Below are 18976 nucleotides of genomic sequence, written 5' to 3'. Positions count from 1 at the left end.
AAGCAACCACTGAAATCAAAAGTTCAAATTCTGTTTTTATTTAACCATTTTACCAGATGTTTCCTGTGGTTTGACAGATGTACCATTTACTCGAAAGTTACACTCCTGAGATTTTGAATGTTATGGACACTGTTGCTATAGACAATGATTCTGTCAGGGCAGGATTTGGAAGACAACCTTCACATCATTTTTGGGTTGAAGATATGTTTTTCCCCAGAACAGAAATGCTTGTCTTCATAATCTGCTTTTATCTTCTCTGTTACAGTTCTAATCTCTGGTTTATAAAGTCTATAACCGGTTGATCAGAGTTTATCCCGAGAAACACCACTGGGCCTCAGTGGGTATTACTTTCTGAAAGCAGGTGGGCTCAGGTATATCTAGGTTTCGTTTGCAAAACTCACCTGGGTCGAAAGGAACCCAGGTTCTGGGCAGGTGAAAATTTAAATTGGACTGAAAATCTGATGTTCTGCTTCTCTGGCCTCTTTGATGCTGGGATATGGTTAAGAAAGCTGCAAACTCAGCAGTTTTCGGCACCCGCCTGAGGCCTACCAAGAGGAGCCAAGGATGGCTGTGGCCCCCCTGCCTTCCCAGGGCCTGCAGTCGGCATATCTCTGCAGCCTGAGTCCGCACAGAAAAGAGCCTCTCATCCAGGATTCTGCTGGTGGGAGGAAAGCAGAAGGAAGTTGCTTCCTACAAAACACAAGTGAGACTGTAGTTGTGGCTGCAGCGGAGGAAAAATAGGGATTTTTGACATTCCTTCTGCGAGGGGCCAGCTGCGAGGGTGCTGTGGAGTTGTGTATGCCTTGTTCTGTCAGAGCTGGCGCTCTTCTCCAGCAGCCTTCCTCTCCTGTGTTTTGTTTAGCTTTATTTTAGAGTTTTATAAAAGCCTTATGTTATGGAAGATGGAGAAACAAAGAAAGAGGAAATCGCATGCTATAATTCTGACAGCAGATCTATTTTCTCACAAAATGGAACTGTAATGATGCATGTAACGTTTTGGCAAGACACCCTCTATAAATAAACCCTCCCAGGAGCTGGGAGTTGCTAACCTCTCCGGGACCCATAGGAAACTTTTCTTGCAGCGTGGGGGCAGGCAGGCCTGTACCTTGCAACTCTCCTTTCAGACGGGGACTTTTATTCTGACAGGCGTTTTGCCTATCCAGTTCTGTGCCTGGGACGGCTTGCCAAGTTTGTGAGGCCCAAGGCTTTCTTGTGGGAGGACGCTGGGCTGTCTTCATGCTCTTTGGCAATGATTAAAGTGAGGTTAGTACCAAAAACCCTTTCATTTTATTCCCTTATCCTTGCTTTTTCAAACCAGATGGCAACCCTGTATTTTCAGCTGTAATTAATTTAAGCTATGAGGCAGCAAGTGCTGGGAGAGGTAGAGTTGATTTTGCACAGAAGGGACAGCAGAGATTTTTCCCTCTCATCCCTCTCCCCTCACCAAAGGGCACCTTGTCCCAATCAGAGCCATGTCATGGACAGTTTCTTCTGAGCGGGGACTGGAAGGAGAGGGAGGGCCATTTGCGGGCTGGCCGCTGATGGCACGTGCGAGCTGGAAGGGTTAACGCACACGAGTAATTGTTTCCTTAATGGGTTGGAAGTAAGCAAGTTCCAGGTGACGGCTGACATGTTATTGCCAGGCTGGGCTCTCATGTGACCGCCTCTGCACAGTGCCGCATGGTTTGAGTGGCTGCTGATCCTGGGGAGGGCAGGCTGCTTTTTCTTCCTACTCAGCTCAGCTGCCAGGATCGCCTCCAAGAGGGCATATGTTTTAGGTTGCACATTTATTCTTAAAGAAAATTGCAAGGGAAATGAAAGCACTTGGCCACAATTGAAGTCTGGAGCTTCTGACCTCAGCCGTTTGACCACTTCCCTCCGTGGAAATTTCACTTGAGTCTCTCCTCTGTAAGTCGCCTTGCAGTGCAGGATCAATTAGAGATTGAGAGATCCTTCACATTTAATGGAAAATGAATGCTTTTGTTGAATCTCTCAGTAATTTGTAAAATAACCCCACAGAGCAGCCACTCCTCCCTTTCTTTTTCCCCTCCTTGCTCTGAAATGAAGCCAATGTTAAAATGGAGAGTGAGGTAGTTGACTACTTGAGAGCCGGGTGTCCAGGTGCCCTCACCTGCCTGCAGAGATAGGTGCAACGGGGTTTTAGTTTCATCGTTTGAGAAACACATTTTCCGGGCATTATGGAGGAGTTGCAGATCGAAGAAGATCTGTTAACAATAATATATGTGCAAGGCACTTTGTAAAACTGTATGCTGATGTTCTACAAATGGTAGTTATTACTGTTATTAACATGAGCCATCCTTGGATGGAAGTAATTTTTAAAGGCCCATAGTGAGAAATGAGAACCACAAATATGTAGCTTGTGAGTCTCCAGAATGCTCAGTGGTGATCACACCATCATTGACTGCAGTCCCCATGTGTGCCTGAGTTTGCTGAACTTAGTAAGCTGGGTGATGGGTGTTCTTTGTTTATTTAATTTTTACGTCACGTGTTTACATTACTCGTGAGTTTCTCTCATGAACCACTGGGACTGTGTTTACAAAGATTTGCACTTTTTGTTGTTGTTGTTGTGGGCCAGACCCATCCTTTTGGAAACCTTTTATTTTTCTCTAGTAGAGAGGGACAAACATGTAGTGAAAAATGCGCCCTGTAGTTCCAACCTCCTTTAATGCCAGTGATTTGTTAAAAAGTCTAAGGACTAAAAATTAAACACAGAATTGCTGTATGATCCAGCAAGTCCACTTATGGGGATATACCCCAAAGAATTGAAAGCAGGGACTAGAATGGATATTTGCACACCTGCGTTCAAGGCAGCATTCTTCACAATAGCCAAAAGGTGGACACAACCGACACGTCCATCACGGATGAATGGGTAAACAAAACGTGGTCTGTCCACACAGTGGAATATTATTCAGCCTTGAAAAGGAAGGACATCCTGACACATGCTGCAACATGGATGAACCTTGAGGACATTATGCTAAGTGAAATATGCTAGTCACAAAAGGACAAACATTGTATGATTCCACTTAAATGAAGAGTCATATTCATAGACAGGAAGTAGAATGGTGGTTGCCAGGCAGTAGGGGAGAGGAGAATGTGGACTTAGTGTTTAATGGGTAGAGAGTTTCAGTTTGGAAAGATGAAAAAGTTCTGGATATGGATGGTGGTGATGGTTGCACAACAATGTGAATGTATTTAATGCCACTGAACATACTTAAAAATGAGTAAAATAGTGAATTTTATATTATGTGTATTTTACCACAGTAAAAACATTAAAAAACCTTCTAGGGACTAATAATGAACTTCGGTTCACTTGAATAAACAATAATGCGTATATTATGTGTTAAGCCTGTGTATTCTTTACTCCGCTGGGATGAGCAGTGTGTAAAGAGGAGGTAAGTGGTTTGGAGGACAGAAGTTCAGCTCTGGGGATATACTTGGTGCCTAATAATAGAGTCACAGCGTGATGACTCTTGGGGGTGGTGATTTTAATTTAAAGGGTAGTTAGGACTAACCATTACCCTTTAGTTTTTGGAAGTCTTCATGAAAAGGAATGGGTTATGGCACTTGGGGTTTGGGGAGATGGCGGGTCTCTGGATTATCCAAAGGCATTTTTAGAATCATCACCTCAAGAATTTGGAAAAGTAGGCCACTTCAGTGTTGAATGGAACCATCAGGTTCCCCTAGATTCCTTTTTCGTCTTCCTTTTCAGGGTTCCAGTTTCAGATTAACTATGGTTTTAATAGTCAGGGGCTTGCCCTTAGATGTCAGTGATGTAATAAAGCTAAGCAGACAATTTAGGGAAAGTCAGTTCTGAGTTCCGTGAAGAGTTTGAAAATGAGAATATTTGTAAAGAAATGCAGTTTTATAACTCAGAAAAATGAAGTAGGCCATCAATTTGTTTTTTTCAGGTCCCTTGGGGTCTTTGCTTTAAGGCTAGAGATTGATTGGTAATTTGCCTGTCGATTGTCGATATAGTGGTAGCCTTTGTAAGCACCTGAGGGTGCTCAAAATAATCTCTAAGTAATTTAAACCTTGTTCCTGTCATGTAATCTATGTTTTAAAAAAATAGCTTAGCCAACCTTTTCCTCTAGATTTTGGAAAGATGGAGTTCGGCTCAGAGTGGCTGGTTGCTCAGAGGGAATTGATGTATTAAATGCTTCGAGTTAATGCACTACGTAATTTACTTTCAGATGGAAGGTCCTTGAGATTTTTTAATAATTTTATAATTAATTGTAATAATTAATAATTTAATAGTAATAGTAATAAATATTTTAAAGAATATGTAGTAGATGCCTTAGTATCTTTTATTAGATGAACATTTAATCACTTTATGTACTCAGTACTTCAATTTTTAAACTTTTTAGTGTAGTTGTATAATTAACTCAATAATTTAATTTTGCACATGAAGTTTCTGATGTCAGTCAGTAGGTGGGTAGTTTTAAAAGAAAAACTGGCTTTCTTAATTTTTGTTGAGCATTGAACAAATGTGTTGAATTAGAGGTTATCCGCCAATATCAAGAAGTCCACGAAATAATTTGGAACTGGTTACCACCGACTTGGGGACTAGATGCTGGGGGAGGCTGCTGCTTGCGTTCAGGTGTAGGAGTGTGGTTGTTTGGGTGCGTGTAAGGGAGGAGGGAATTGCAACAAACCAATAGCACAACAGGAAGGAAATTTGATAGTTTGTATCTGACATGCATGCACATATAGTGCAAATATGGGTAGTAACTCATTTATAGCTCTCTTTAGCCAATATGAGATCACAAATATAGCTGAATTCAAAGAAGGAAAAAGAGTAGGGGATTTTAGGTGACCACATACTTACTATGTGACATGGCTGCTGAGTGATTGTTGGCATCTTGGGTGGTGCTATGACAAGTGTGGCTCTGCATGACTGCAGGGCTTGGAATAATCCTGATTTCCAATGTTCTAGTCTGTTGACCTTAGGTCTTACTTACCAGACCTTGTGCCCTGACCTTTGGTTCAGAAATATGCTACCATGAGTGGAAGGGAGTGATCTTCTCCTGTGTGCTCTGTTCTTTTTTTTTTTAATTTTTTGTTTATTGCAGTAACATTGGTTTATAACATTGTATAAATTTCAGGTGTACATCATTATACTTCTATTTCTGCATAGATTACATCATGTTCACCACCCAAATACTAACTACGACCCATCACCACACACTTGTGCCGAATTATCCCTTTCGCCCTCCTCCCTCCCCCCTTCCCCTCTGGTAACCACCAGTCCAATCTCTGTCTCTATGTGTTTGTTTGTTGTTGTTATTATCTACTACTTAATGAAGGAAATCATACAGTATTTGACCTTCTCCCTCTGACTTATTTCACTTTGCATTATACCCTCAGTGTCCATCCATGTTGTCACAAATGGCTGGATTTCATCGTTTCTTATGGCTGAGTAGTATTCCATTGTGTATATATACCACAGCTTCTTTATCCATTCGTCCCTTGATGGACCCTTAGGTTGCTTCCAAGTCTTGGCTATTGTGAATAACGCTGCAATGAACACAGGGGTGCATGTATCTTTATGCATTGGTGTTTTCAAGTTCTTTGGATAAATACCCAGCAGTGGAATAGCTGGATCATATGGTAGTTCTATCCTTGATTTTTTGAGGAATCTCCATACTGTTTTCCATAGTGGCTGCACCAGTTTGCATTCCCACCAGCAGTCCCCTTCTCTCCACATCCTCTCCAACACATGTTGTTTCCTGTCTTGTTAATTATAGCCATTCTGACAGGAGTGAGGTGATATCTCATTGTAGTTTTGATTTGCATTTCCCTGATAGTTAATGATTTTGAACATCTTTTCATGTGCCTGTTGGCCATCTGTATATCTTCTTTGGAGAAAGGTCTGTTCAGGTCTTTTGCCCATTTTTTAATTGGGTTGGTAGTTTTTTTGTTGTTGATATGCATGAGTTCTTTATATATTTTGGAGATTAACCCCTTATCTGATGTTTGGTTTGCAAATATCTTCTCCCAGTTGTTAGGTTGTCTTTTCGTTTTGTTGATGGTTTCCTTTGCTGTGCAGAAGCTTTTTAGTTTGATGTTGTCCCATTTGTTTATTTTTTCTATTGTTTGTTTTGCCTGGTCAGACATGGTGCTTGAAAATATGTTGCAAAGACCGATGTTGAAGAGCGTACTGCCTATGTTTTCTTCTAGAAGTTTCATAGTTTCAGTTCTTACATTCAAGTCTTTAATCCATTTGGAGTTAATTTTTGTGTATGGCGTAAGGTAAGGGTCTACTTTCATTTTTTTGCATGTGGCTGTCCAGTTTTCCCAACACCATTTGTTGAAGAGACTTTCTTTTCTCCATTGCATATTCTTGGCTCCTTTGTCAAAGATTAGCTGTCCATAGATGTGTGGGTTTATTTCTGGGCTTTCGATTCTATTCCATTGATCTGTGTGTCTGTTTTTGTGCCAGTACCATGCTGTTTTGGTTACTATAGCTTTGTAGTATATTTTGAAATCAGGGAGTGTGATACCTCCAGCTTTGTTCTTTTTTCTCAGGATTCCTTTAGCTATTCGGGGTCTTCTGCTGTTCCATATAAATTTTAGGATTCTTTGTTCTATTTCTGTGAAAAATGTGGTTGGAACTTTGATAGGGATTGCATTGAATCTATAGATGGCTTTAGGAAGTATGGACATCTTAACTATATTAATTCTTCCAATCCAAGAGCACGGAATATCTTTCCATTTCTGTGTGTCATCTTCAATTTCTTTCAGCAATGTTTTATAGTTTTCGCTGTACAGATCTTTCACTTCTTTGGTTAAGTTTATTCCTAGGTATTTTATTCTTTTTGTTACGATTGTAAATGGGATTGTATTCTTAATTTCTCTTTCTGCTACTTTGTTGTTAGTGTATAGAAATGCAACTGATTTTTGTATGTTGATTTTGTATCCTGCAACTTTACAATATTCGTTTATTACTTCTAAAAGTTTTTTGGTGGATTCTTTAGGGTTTTCTATATATAAAATCATGTCATCTGCAAATAGTGAGAGTTTCACTCTTCCTTTTCAATTTGGATCCCTTTTATTTCTGTGTGCTCTGTTCTTTAGATGGCATCTGGATATTATGGGTCGCACACTTACAGATGAATGCTAACTTGGAGAGCGTGCAGTGCTGGGTGACAGGATGGTGAGGGGTCTGGTATTAGGATAATTTTGGTGAAGTGAATTCTGGGCATGGCAGGGCCGACATAGAAGCAGTTTTCCAGTAGTTGGAAGCGGAAATGGACTGAGTTTTTCCAAAGGGCAGACCTTTGACCAAAGAATCATACTGGAAAGCAGATTTCATTCACTGTGAGGAAGAACCTTTTATTGAAGCTTTTCAATCACTGAGTGAATTGTCTAAAGAGGAAGTGAGCGCCAGCTCTGGACGTGTGTGAGCAGCAGCTGCACAGCAGTCTTAGGGGTCTGCAGCTCCACACCCCTTCCCTCTACTCACAGCCATTCACCACGCAGCCCTCGTCCTCTGAGTAGGACGAAGCATCCAATCTTTTCACTAAACAATTTTATAATATTTTCCAGCGATTTGCTGCAAAATGTGGAATTAAAAGTTAAGAGTGAGCCTTCAGAAGAATTTGAATGGAGTTATGAAAGATGGCTTGGTACCAACCCAGAAGAATGAAAGCAGAAAAGACGGTTGAGGTGTTTTCAGACCATTCCTTTCTGGTGGGTTTGCGACGGCGGGAGTTGTTTCTTGTCCCCCTGAGCCAGAGGCTGCCCTGGTCGCCCAGCTTTGTGAGCCCCTCCGTCTTATTCAAACCAGTTGGTGCTGGTTTTTCCTAAGAATTCATTTGCTTTTCTGTTGGTTCCTTCATAAATTAGTTATTGTGTGCCAGGCACTGTTCTGGACACCGACTTACGGAAACTTCTGAGCAGCGCACTGTGTGTAGGGTCACTTTCCCTAGTTTGTTTCACTCCAGGCACATCTAGAGGGAACCTGTAATCTCTCGAGTTGGTGGATGGCTGAGAAAGGGGGTGCTTCCATCCCTTCCTTCCTGAGGAGGGTGTCTGAGGCAGTGGCAAAGTCCTCCACTTTTCTAGCACGAGGAAGGCTTTGCCAGTGGATCTTAGAATCCGATTGAGGGTGTGGGAGGGCGGGCAGCAGCAGGGAGACCTGAGCTTCTGGTTGACCTCAGCAAAGCCGGTGCAGACACCGTCCATTTAAAAGCCGGCTCTGGACAGTCTCATGGGCAAAGCCCTTTCCCTCCCCCCTTTCTCTAGTCCTCACCCTGGTGGTCTGGTCTCAAGTATCCCTAAATCAGGACAGCAAAGTGAAACACCACCATGTTGATGCCTCTCCTGCAGAGAGAGAAATGATCTTGCCTGTTTCTTGTCCACATTGTAGCTGAGTTACAGAAGGAAAGACATGATGTTTTCCATCCCTTCTTGGTACAAGGACCCTGTTTAATGCCAAAAATGTGATAGTGTTTGTATTTTTTTATTATCATTCATTGAGAGAATACATAATGACACAACGACTACAAATTTAGTAGCAGTAGGAATTTTAGATTAATTTATATTTTATTAATCTCAGCTACATCTCCATTCATTTAAAACTCTGAGTGTTGGGGCTGGCCCGGTGGCGTAGAGGTTAAGTGCGTGCACTCCGCTGCGGCAGCCCAAGGTTCACAGGTTTGGATCCCAGGCACGCACCGACGCACCGCTTGTCAGGCCATGCTGTGGCGGCGTCCCATACAAAGTGGAGGAAGATGGGCACGGATGTTAGCCCAGGGCTAGTCTTCCTCAGCAAAAAAAGAGGAGGAGTGGCATTGATGTTAGCTCAGGGCTGATTTTCCTCACTAACTAACTAACTAAATAAATAAATATAAAATAAAATAAAATAAAAAAAGAAAGAAAGCTCTGAGTTTACACGTGTGGGGCATGTGATCCGAGCAGGCCGTACTCGGTGCTCTGTGTGTCCGTGGATGGGCCCGTCTGCCGTGAGGCCCCGGGGTGGCCTGCAGGTGGGGGTTGATGCTTTCATGGCAGCAGCTGCTCACACGGGGGCGGGGCGGGGCGGGGCGGGGCGGGCCGGGGCGGACGAGATGCTTTACCAGCCAGCTTCTCAGGGCTGACCTCTTCTCAAGCTTTAGTTCTTCCTCGTCTCGGTTAAGGATGGAAAACACGTGCAGACAGTTCTGGTCAGAGAAAACTAGTAGCTTATTTACATCAAGTTGAGCTCTTCAGAAATGTGACTCGAGTGCCCCGGCGGCAGGAGTGAGAGCTCTGCTCTGCTGGCCGGCATTGTGGTGAGTCTGGCCTCTCCATGGCGACAAGTCTAGAAAGCCCTTACTTTCCCAAGCAAGTAAGATCTCTGAATTCTGAATTGGAGATGGGAAACTTGCAGCCCTAGGCCCTGCACTCACTCAGACCTCTTACTTTCCACATCATTCTAGCAAACCTCGTGGCCTGGCTTTCTGGCCCACCGTGAGAAGGGAGAGCTGAGGGCCACCTCATCGTGCAGTGACAGGCACGCTTACTCTAGGAATGACCTGTGATAACCAGGGACACGGCAAGGAGCTGCCCCAGCAGGGCAGGCAGCTGAGCAGCCTGAGACGCCCTATACGGAGCACACGGGCCTGTCGTGGAGGCCTGCCACTTCATTTCTGAAAATAGTGCTTGTAATGAAGATCCTGGGACACCACGAAAGGAAAGAAGTACACTGTGGGATGTTTCAGACGGCTTTCTAACTAAACTAGTTTTAAAATGTTTTCTCTCTCAAAGCTTACATTTCGGTTACCCTGAAGCTTTACTTAAGTGGCTGCGAGGGGTGAGTGCACCGCATGGCTCCAGGTGACGGCAGTGGGGTCTCCTGGGTGCCCCTGCGTCCCTGACGCAGGGCTGCACAGTAATTGTTCTCAAGGACAGGAGAGACCCCCTCTCCCCTGGAGCTCCTTCCCGTCGTCGTAGAGCAAGAAGGGCACATCTTGGAAAACGCTAACTAGGGCTGAACTGCTAGAGGTGGAGGGGAGTGAGGACTCTTGAAGGCTAGAGACTAAGGAGAGTAGGTTATGCTAATTTAACGCGTCACCCCAGGAGGGCTTTGATTGGAAACCCTTGACTCAATTACAGAGCAGAGTCCAAGTCAGTCACAGCTGAAGTGTCTCTCAGATGGAAGTGTCTCTCAGATACGCATTTCCTCTTCACTATGCAGTATTGCTGATTTTCCCTCCTGCACCAGGGAAGTGCTATTTCTGAAACCCTTGCAGGCAATTTCCACAGGAGAGGAAATGCTGGCCTGACTTGAGTCCCTGCCCCACACCTACCAGCCATGTGACCCTAGAGAGCGCTCCACCTCTCCACTCCTGCTCCCTCCACATACTGGGGGATGGTGGCCGGCACGGCTGAGAGCAGGCACAAGCACGGAATGAGAGAAGGCGGGCGGGACTCTCAACTGGCCTGTGGTCTTGGGGAGTTGGTCATCGATGGACCCTTCAGTGCGGGAATAATGAACAGATCTGCTGGTTCATTCATTCTTTCATCCACCCAGATGTTCTGAGCCAAAAGGTTTTGGATTATAACTTGGCTGCCGAGCTTCTTCCGCCTTGTGTGTAGGGGCGGGTGGGAACGTCTTTTCCTGGCTTCCTGAATTGTACTGGGGGTGAAGTCAGGGGCAGCTGGCCCCCTCCAGCTTCTCATTGGCAGGCCTGGCTTCACACACTGGTCTCGACTCGTGTTGTCATCTCTTGGTGCGTATTAAATATGCCGTACAATGACAGGCGTGCGTGACAAAGAGTACCTGAGGTCCAGTGGATCTTATGGACCTCTGAAAATGTCCAGAGGAAGGTTTAAAAATGGGGGGGGGTATTAATTAGAGATAAAGCAGAAAAAAATATGGGTGTGGAAAATATCAAAAGAAGTATAAAGCAATGGGAAGAAAAAGGCCGTGGAAATGGTGTGAGTTTCCCGGGTGCCACAGCCTGGGGGGCTTAAACAACAGAAATGGATCGTCTCACAGTCTGGGGCTGAGATCAAGGCGTCAGCAGGGTTGGTTCCTTCTGAGGGCCGTGAGGGAGAGTCTGCTCCAGGTCTCTTTCTTAACTGCTGGGAACCTTGGGCGTTCCTGGGCTTGTAGACGGCATTCTCTCTCTGTCTTCACATCGTCTTTCCCCTGTATGTATCTGTCACTTTGTCCACATCTCCCCTTTTTATAAGGCCATCAGTCATATTGGATTAGGGCCTACCCTAATGACCTCATCTTAGCTTGATTATCTGCAAGGACTTTATTTCCAAATAAGGTCACATTTACAGGTACTGGGGGTTATGACTTCAACATCTTTTGGTGGGGACACAATTCCACCCATAACAAATTAAAGGCAATTCACAGAAGAAAGTAGAATGGCCAATAAATGTATGAAAAGATGCTCGGCTGCGTTGGTAAGTGAAGAGATGCAAATTAAAACAAGACAGGGGGCCAGCCCGGTGGTGCAAGCGCTTAAGTGCGTGCGCTCCGCTGCGGTGGCCCAGGGTTCACCGGTTCGGATCCCGGGTGCACACCGATGCACTGCTTGGCAAGCCATGCTGTGGCAGCGTCCCATATAATGTAGAGGAAGATGGGCACGGATGTTAGCCCGGGGCCAGTCTTCTTCAGCAAAAAAAAGAGGAGGATTGGCAGATGTTAGCACAGGGCTGATCTCCTCACACACACAAAAAAAGAGCGATTCCACACCACGCGAGTGGCAGAAACTGCCCTGCCACTGAGCCCACATGTTAAGGAGGATGCACGTGGGCAGGTGGGAGTGCAGAGGGGATAACTACATCGTAAAGGGTTTTGGCAACATCTATTGAAGTTGCAAGTCGTGAGCTTTACAGCCCAGCAGTGTTACTTCTAGATAGCTGCCTGAGAGACACTCAGAAACCCCTGCACCCAGGCACGAGGAGGCATGTGCGAGGATAGAAACACCATGAAGATAGAATAACCTTGAGGTTATTTATAATAAGGAAAAACCAGAGATTGTCCAAAGGCCTGACGGTACAGGAGTGGATGAATAAACTGTGGTGTATTCATGTGAAGGGATACTATATAGCAGGTAAACCGCGTGAATAAACTAGATCTCTGTGTCGGAACACGAGGGAAAAAGCATGGGTGTAAAGCAATACCTGCAGTGTGATACCATGATGTGGATTTAAAACGTGCTACATATTATTTACAGAAATACTGATATGTGGTCCGAGGACAAAAGCACGGATAGGAAGACTCCCCAAATTCACGACAGTGGGCACATCTAGGGATGAAGTGGGGATGTGCCTGGGGGTGCGGGGGGGTCTTCAGCTACGTCTGCCTCATCCTGCTGCCTTGATCGCTGCCATGTTTCCTTGAAGAGCAAGGAAAAGGTCTGAGGCAAGTGTGACAATGCGGCTTCGTCTGTCAGTGCTGGTGGTTAGTACACAGGTCTTTGAGTTTCTCTGCCCCTCCCCCCGCCCCGCTTTGTCTCTCTGTCTCTGTCTCTGTCTCTCTCGAGACCGAAAGGTGAAAAAGAAAGGCTCTGGAGCCAGTCAAATATAGATGAGAATCCTTGTACTACTTTTGCAAGTTTAGATAAGTTACTCAAACTTTCTGAACCTCAGTTTACTCATCTGTAAAATGGGGATGATGACACTTGTTTTGCAGTGTTGTGGTGGATTTATTAAGGTACTGAGGTCCAGCACACAGGATTCAGTAAATGATAGTACATGATAATAAAGATAGTCAAGGTGAGTAATTACTTAGAGGGATTCCCCAGCTTTTAATGCACTGGATTTTGGACACTGCTTTCTAAGGGCAACATTGCAGTGGTATATGCTTCTCACACAGGGATTGCAGGTCACAAGTGGCACGTGATAGCCAGTGAGGTGTGTGTTGCTGAATTCCATGTAGTTGATTTTTGAAATCTGAACTAGCAGAAAGGGGGATGCTGCCTTTGTGGGGAGTTAATGGAGGAAATGTCACGTGGGTGGGCAGATGTGGCAACAATGTAATTAGCCCCTGCAGTGTCCTTCAGCCTCAGGCTGGGTCCCCTTGAGCCTGTGATGGCGGTAGGGCTGTGGCTTTTTCCTTGATTGTTAAGTGATGATGGTTAAGTGATGATGTATGCAACACAGTCTTTCCCCACAGTTGACGGCAAAGGCAGTCTCCGCCCCCATTTCACTGCTGACCGGGACGGGCTTGTCATTGAAGCAGGGCGCCCCTGGTCGTTCTGTCTTTGGGACACTCTGAATGCCAACTTTTGCCTGCCTGTGACACACAGCTCACCATCTTGTACCCCGGGGTGTCTCTGCCTCACCTCCCACCACCTGCACATGCAGAGCTTCCTCTACACCACAGCACCCTCCCGGGGTCATCCCCACCCCCTCCACTTCCTGTCTCAAATTGGTACCAAGGGGTGACGAGACTTGCCCAGGATGTCTTAGGGGCACACCCAAGAGCGTGGCCAGGAAGCTCAGGAGGAGAAGGAAGGAGGGGTGATGCGTGCATCCCTGGGGGGCGGGAGGGATAACTAGGGGACATTTACAGGTGGGGGGAGGAAAACAGAGGATGGGGAAGGTCGTGAAAGGGAGAAAACATTTCACTACTGTTTATGCCCCTTGTTTAAATGCTCCCTGAATTATGCTTGTTCACAAAAAAGTCTTTCCTTCTGAGAATTTCCTCTGAAATTTCCTCACTTCCCTTTTCATTCACCACAGATGCTGTTAACTGGACTCACACATAATGTATGTACTTGAATAATTCACTTAATTGTTAAAACATCCGCTGTGTGCTCAGTCTTGTGCCAAACGCTGGGGAGGGCGCGGAGCGTGGAGGCGTGGGGCCAGCTGGGGAGGCGGGATGTGGCCCTGGGAACAGCACCGTGAAGCTGGCTGCTTAAGAAAGTAAGGCAGACAGTTAACTGGGGGTGTGTCTTGGGGGCCTGGTCCGTCCACACACATCCAGGTTCCCACCCTTTCCTCCATCCCTGCATTTGGGGGGTCAGGGAAGGCCTTCTGGAGGCTTGGGGTGGAGCCGGCAGGTGCTGAAGAGCTGTCCTGGAGGTCTGGGGTGAGGACGGCTGAGCAGCCGGCGTGTCTGTGGTGGATGTCCTGCCTCCATCCCATCTCAGGCCAAGCATTTATTTTCTCCACCCTGGTCCTCTTTTAAGTAAACCTGGGGTAGTGCCACCTGCCTGATCCACATCATAAACCCGAGGGCTCAGTAAGTAATAGCTGTGGGGATGCTTTTTGTTTTTAATTAAAAAAATTTTATTTTTTTAGTTGTGGTAAGGTACACATGATGTACAGTGTACCTTTTTAGCCATTTTGAAGTTCAGTGGCATTAAGTACATTTTCTGAGGAAGCTTTTTAAAAGTAAAGATGCTTTAGCCACTTTATTGTTATTAGTATTGAACTGTGAAGGTTTGTCTCTCCCTCGTAGGTCCCTAGAGGCAGACGCTTCTGTAAGGAATGAAACGGGAGAGGGAGGGAGGGCTGAGTGGAGGGCTCAGTCTTGGCCGTGACCCTCTCGGCCCTGCTCCTCCTGGCCTCACCATTGCTCCTGGTTCCTTCCAGCTCTGAACCTCGTCTACACCGAAACCCTCGTGCACAGTGGGTGTTGCCACAGACCTTCAGTTCCCTCCTGCCAGGAGTGCTCTGGCGTCCCGCAGGGCCACTGTCGCCTCAGTGACTTTCTGTGGATTACAGGAGCCTGGGCCCAGGGTGGAGGAGATGCGGGGCTGGACTGGTCCTTGCCTCATTTACCTGCCGAGGGATCTGCCCTGAGACTCTGCCCAGGTGCCTGCAGCACGGACTAAATGTCTTATACCCATCTCCCCACCTGTCGTAAGAAGGCACACTTACATTGGTTGAGTTAATAGCTGTCAGTAGGTAAGGCCTGAGCAAGTCAAGTAATCCCTTCCCAAGGGTTTGCTTTCAGCTCAGAGCCCGTGTTTGTTGAAGGGCGGGGAGGTCCCATTTTAATGAGAATACAAATGGATGCAGTACACTTTTTTCATGTGATGGAATCTTTCACAGTTTCACTGCTTGGAATCTAGTTTGCTTATTCCCAAACGCCGTAGACATTTCTGTCTTCTCAGCTCGGAGGGCAGGCTAGTAGCCTGTGGCATCCGTCTGCGGAACACTTTGTCCTGGAGGAAAGTCTAAGAGGCGTCTTTTTTTTCCCCACCTTTTTACTTTCGCACCCTGGTTCTATTTTCCCTCCTAAAACAGTTGGAGGTGGAAATGCCGGCCCCAGGGTGAGTGTGAGTTCCCAGGGAGGGGCCCGCGTGCTGCCAAGCCTCAGTGTTGTGGGCCGGTCCTCAGCGTCGAGACCCCTGGGAGCCCTCTCGCCTCTAACGGGGCTGCAGCTGGGTTTTCATGAGCAAACTTCGTCTTTAAGGAGAACGGAGGCGACTTCGAGCTCCCAGGCAGGAAGCGTGTGGTTTGGGTCTGCTGTCCGTGAGAGCACATGATGCTCTGGGAAGCAGCGGAGCCTGGGGTATGATTCACTGGGGGGACGTGGAAAACAATGTCTGTCTTTAAGCTCCGGGAACCAGGAAAATGAGCTGGAAATGTGAGTAATGTATAATTTTACTAAAATTAACCAGTGAGTTTTTCAGACGTTTTCTGTGTTTCTCAGTGTCTTTGATCCAGGATGCCCCACTGCGTCATGTTTGCAGTCGACTCTTTTCCTGGTTAGCGTCCCCACAAGTCCCCCTCTCCCGCTTCCCTGCCTGGTGGGCGAGAGCAGATCTTCAGGAGCACAGAGGGTGGTTGTGGGTGTGGCACTGCCGCATCGTCACCTCTGCCCCGTTAGCTGGGTGACTGGTCATTCACTACCCTCTTTGGGCATCCCTTTCCCCTGGAACGGGGTTTATTGATCCCTGGTCCTCAGCGTTGGCTGTCTGGAGGCTCAGCTGAGTTAATAACACGTGACTGTGCTTTACCAATATTGAAGTGCCACTCGGACGTAAGATGTGAGGGATCGTGGTGCTGTGTGTACCCACGGGTGACTTGGATGTTGGATGGGGACGGATGCCACCTGAGCTTTAGGCTGCTCCTTCCTGCCAGCTGGGAGTGATTCTTCATCCTCACTCCCTCCAGCCTTCTTCTGGCTTCTCTGGCACATGCTGCCTCCCCGCGTGTGGGAGCCGTCACCTGTGAGCCTGTAGCCCTGAGAAGGCACGCTGTGTCTTATTTTCTGTCACCTTCACAAAATAGGGACTCATTAACACTGGTTGAATAAACTGGAGTCTGAATTGGACAGAGGCAGATTCTGACGGAGAAACTCATGAATCCGTTCCCTGAGTTTGCATGGTTCATTAAGTGGCCTTTAGAAACCTCATTTTGGGGGGAGGTAAGGGGGAGAAGATTTTGTCAGGGAAGCAATTCACATATCCTGTCAAACATTAAATTTTATTTTATCCAAATTTAGAAGAAAACCTGATACTGAAGATGAGTGTGAGTGATGATGTAGTCTTTTCCTACACTGATAAATTGTATACTTAGCAATAAATATCCATTTAGGTAAAAGCTAGTTTATCTTGGGTTTGACTGGCCCCAGATCCATCCAGTGGTGCATCCTCACATCTATACTGCACTGATAGCGGTGTTTGTGATAACACCCCTGAGGCATTCATTGTAAAGGCCTGTAATGTCTGAATCATCACAGGAAGATCAAATTATGGACGGGCTGGTTTCCAAATTAAGTGCATTATTTTTTTATTTTTTTGGCATTGTGATTCTTTGAAAATGGCCAGGATACATGAGGCATGTATGAAACATATCACCTAGACTGTTTGGCCAGAATATTCTCTTCCATGATTGTCTTACTGGGCTGGAAATTTACTCTCTAATTGCCTTTAAGTCATTCTGTAAAGTCAACCAGAGAATAAAAGGGGGAAAACACCCATAAATTAGAAGCTGTGCTTATGCGGTGAGTTACCCTGTAATCCATAAGTAAGCTTAGAGCTGATTTGGTTCCTCTGATGGTCACTGATCGCCTGCACTGAGCCTACACGCTGTCTATGTTTGTATAATATTCAGCCCCCATTTCAAGCTCTCTGAGGTGGATCTCACCATGACCACACGGTGGATGAGGACACAAGGCTCAGTGGCCCGCCCGAGAGATGGCGCGGCAGAACCATGGCTTGCATCGAGAGCTTGCAAGACTTGACTCACCTCAGACTCTTTCCACTGAGCCCCTAATGGCATATTGATTGGGGCACATAATCCATCTGGAAGCTGTGAACGGCCCTCCAATTGGCTCCTCAGCCCTCCACCTCTCCAGTGATTCTGCCCATCCACAGTTCCACATCCACGGTGCCTGCCTTTCCTCGTTCAGTCCTCCATGTAACGTCTCTCTTCACTCACTCACTGTCACCGTGGGCCTGTCATGCTGGGCACTGTGCTAGGCACTGAGGGTACTGATGAGCAGGGCTTGGTGCAGGCTTGGCCTGGGGGCCGGGGGGCGACATAGATGAAGAAATCGTTGACAGTGGTATGATGGGTTCTCTATTAAAGGTTTGCGTGGGGCACTTTGGGATCCAGAGCACAGCATGTAATGCTGCAGCCACGGTTGGCAGTGGGTGTGTGTGTGTATGTGGCACGAACAGAGGCATAAAGTGACATGTCTTACCTGAGGAACAGCAAGTAGACTGTTGTAACTACAGAGCACAACGTTGGGGGGCATGGAGGTGGAGATGAGGATGGAAGGGTGGTCGGGGCCGGAGTGGGAAGGGCCTGCGAGGCCTCTGAGGACCGTGCTGAGCTGCTGAAAATTGTAACAGAGGGTTTGATGTGGTCGGATCTGCTTTATAAAAAGATTATGCTGAAATGAATACAAATGAAACAGGAAATCGGAATAAGCTCGGCGGCAGATGGTCTCAGTGTCAATAGCCTCGTTGTGCTATATTTTATAAGACATCACCATTGGGGGAAACTGGGTGAGGGGTACATGGGATCTCGCTGTATTATTTCTTACAACTGCATGTGAATCTACCATTTAAAAGGCATGCCTACCACATGCACACACACGTGTATGTGTATGTACATAAAATACTACGTTACATTTTATTGTATTCAGCCAGTCGAGGCAGGCCATCCTGCTGCTTTCTCTGGGTTTCTTTCTTAGTGCCTGAGCCCAGGCCTCTCTGCTATAAAACAAGATGTCTGCTGAGGCAAGAGGATGACTCCTTGTGGACTCGGAGAATAATTTGTATTTCTTAAAGAAAAGTCACAGAAATCATTACCTACCACATTTTTAGTTAAAAGATTTGCTTATTCGTTATGGAAAAAAGATTGCTCTGGCAGCAGAGAACATGGTGGATTTAAGAGGCTGAGACCCGAGGCAGAAAGACCCCCTGGAATAACAGGGGAGGAGGGACTGGAGCTGAGCCCATAATGGTGTTCATAGTCCTCTCTCGCTGCTGTGTCCTCCCATACTGTGCCGTGTCCCTTTCCTCATAGACGCGACACAGGATGCTGCTTATAGACCAGACCGCATCAGATTGTGGGTGGGGCAGTGTTTACAGTCCCATCCATGTCCCCCACAGCACCTGCTGTACGCTGAACGTACAGCCGAGGCCCTCGTGCGTGCAAGTCGATGGACCTTCCTAGAGCAGATTCCTCTCTCTGGTGTATCCTGGATGGAGGAGCTGCACGCTGGCTCTCTGCTCTCCAGACGAGCTTGAGCGCACACACCGTGAGCCAGAGCAAATACCACCACTTCTCGGCAAGTGACCTCGGCCAGTGACACAACTGCTCTGAGTCTCAGTTCCCTCGTCGGGAGAGGGGGTAGTTATGGCATCTCTTTAGTGCTGTTGGGAAGATGGAATGAGCTAGTACCAGTGGAGTCTTAGAACAGGAGCTGGTGCATAGGAGGCATGTGGTGACTTTGGATCCTCATCATCGTCTTCATCCTTCTGAGTGGCAGATCCTTGTCAAACCAAGCTGGCCTTGAGCACATAGGTTAGTTCTGTAGGCT

The 18976-nt window shown here is 46.5% G+C and overlaps 1 protein-coding gene across 14 annotated transcripts in view; it reads left to right on the top strand.

The window, feature by feature from the left end:
- The window catches only part of VGLL4 (vestigial like family member 4), a 165286-nt gene that overhangs the window by 136682 nt on the left and 9628 nt on the right, over positions 1-18976 (top strand). The window lies entirely within an intron of this gene.

This window comes from Ceratotherium simum, chromosome 5 (assembly GCF_057802395.1).
Source record: "Ceratotherium simum simum isolate JZ-2026a chromosome 5, ASM5780239v1, whole genome shotgun sequence".
NCBI classification, from domain to species: domain Eukaryota; kingdom Metazoa; phylum Chordata; class Mammalia; order Perissodactyla; family Rhinocerotidae; genus Ceratotherium; species Ceratotherium simum.
Note: the sequence above shows the minus strand (reverse complement) of the source record. Positions and strands in the feature narration are given on the sequence as shown.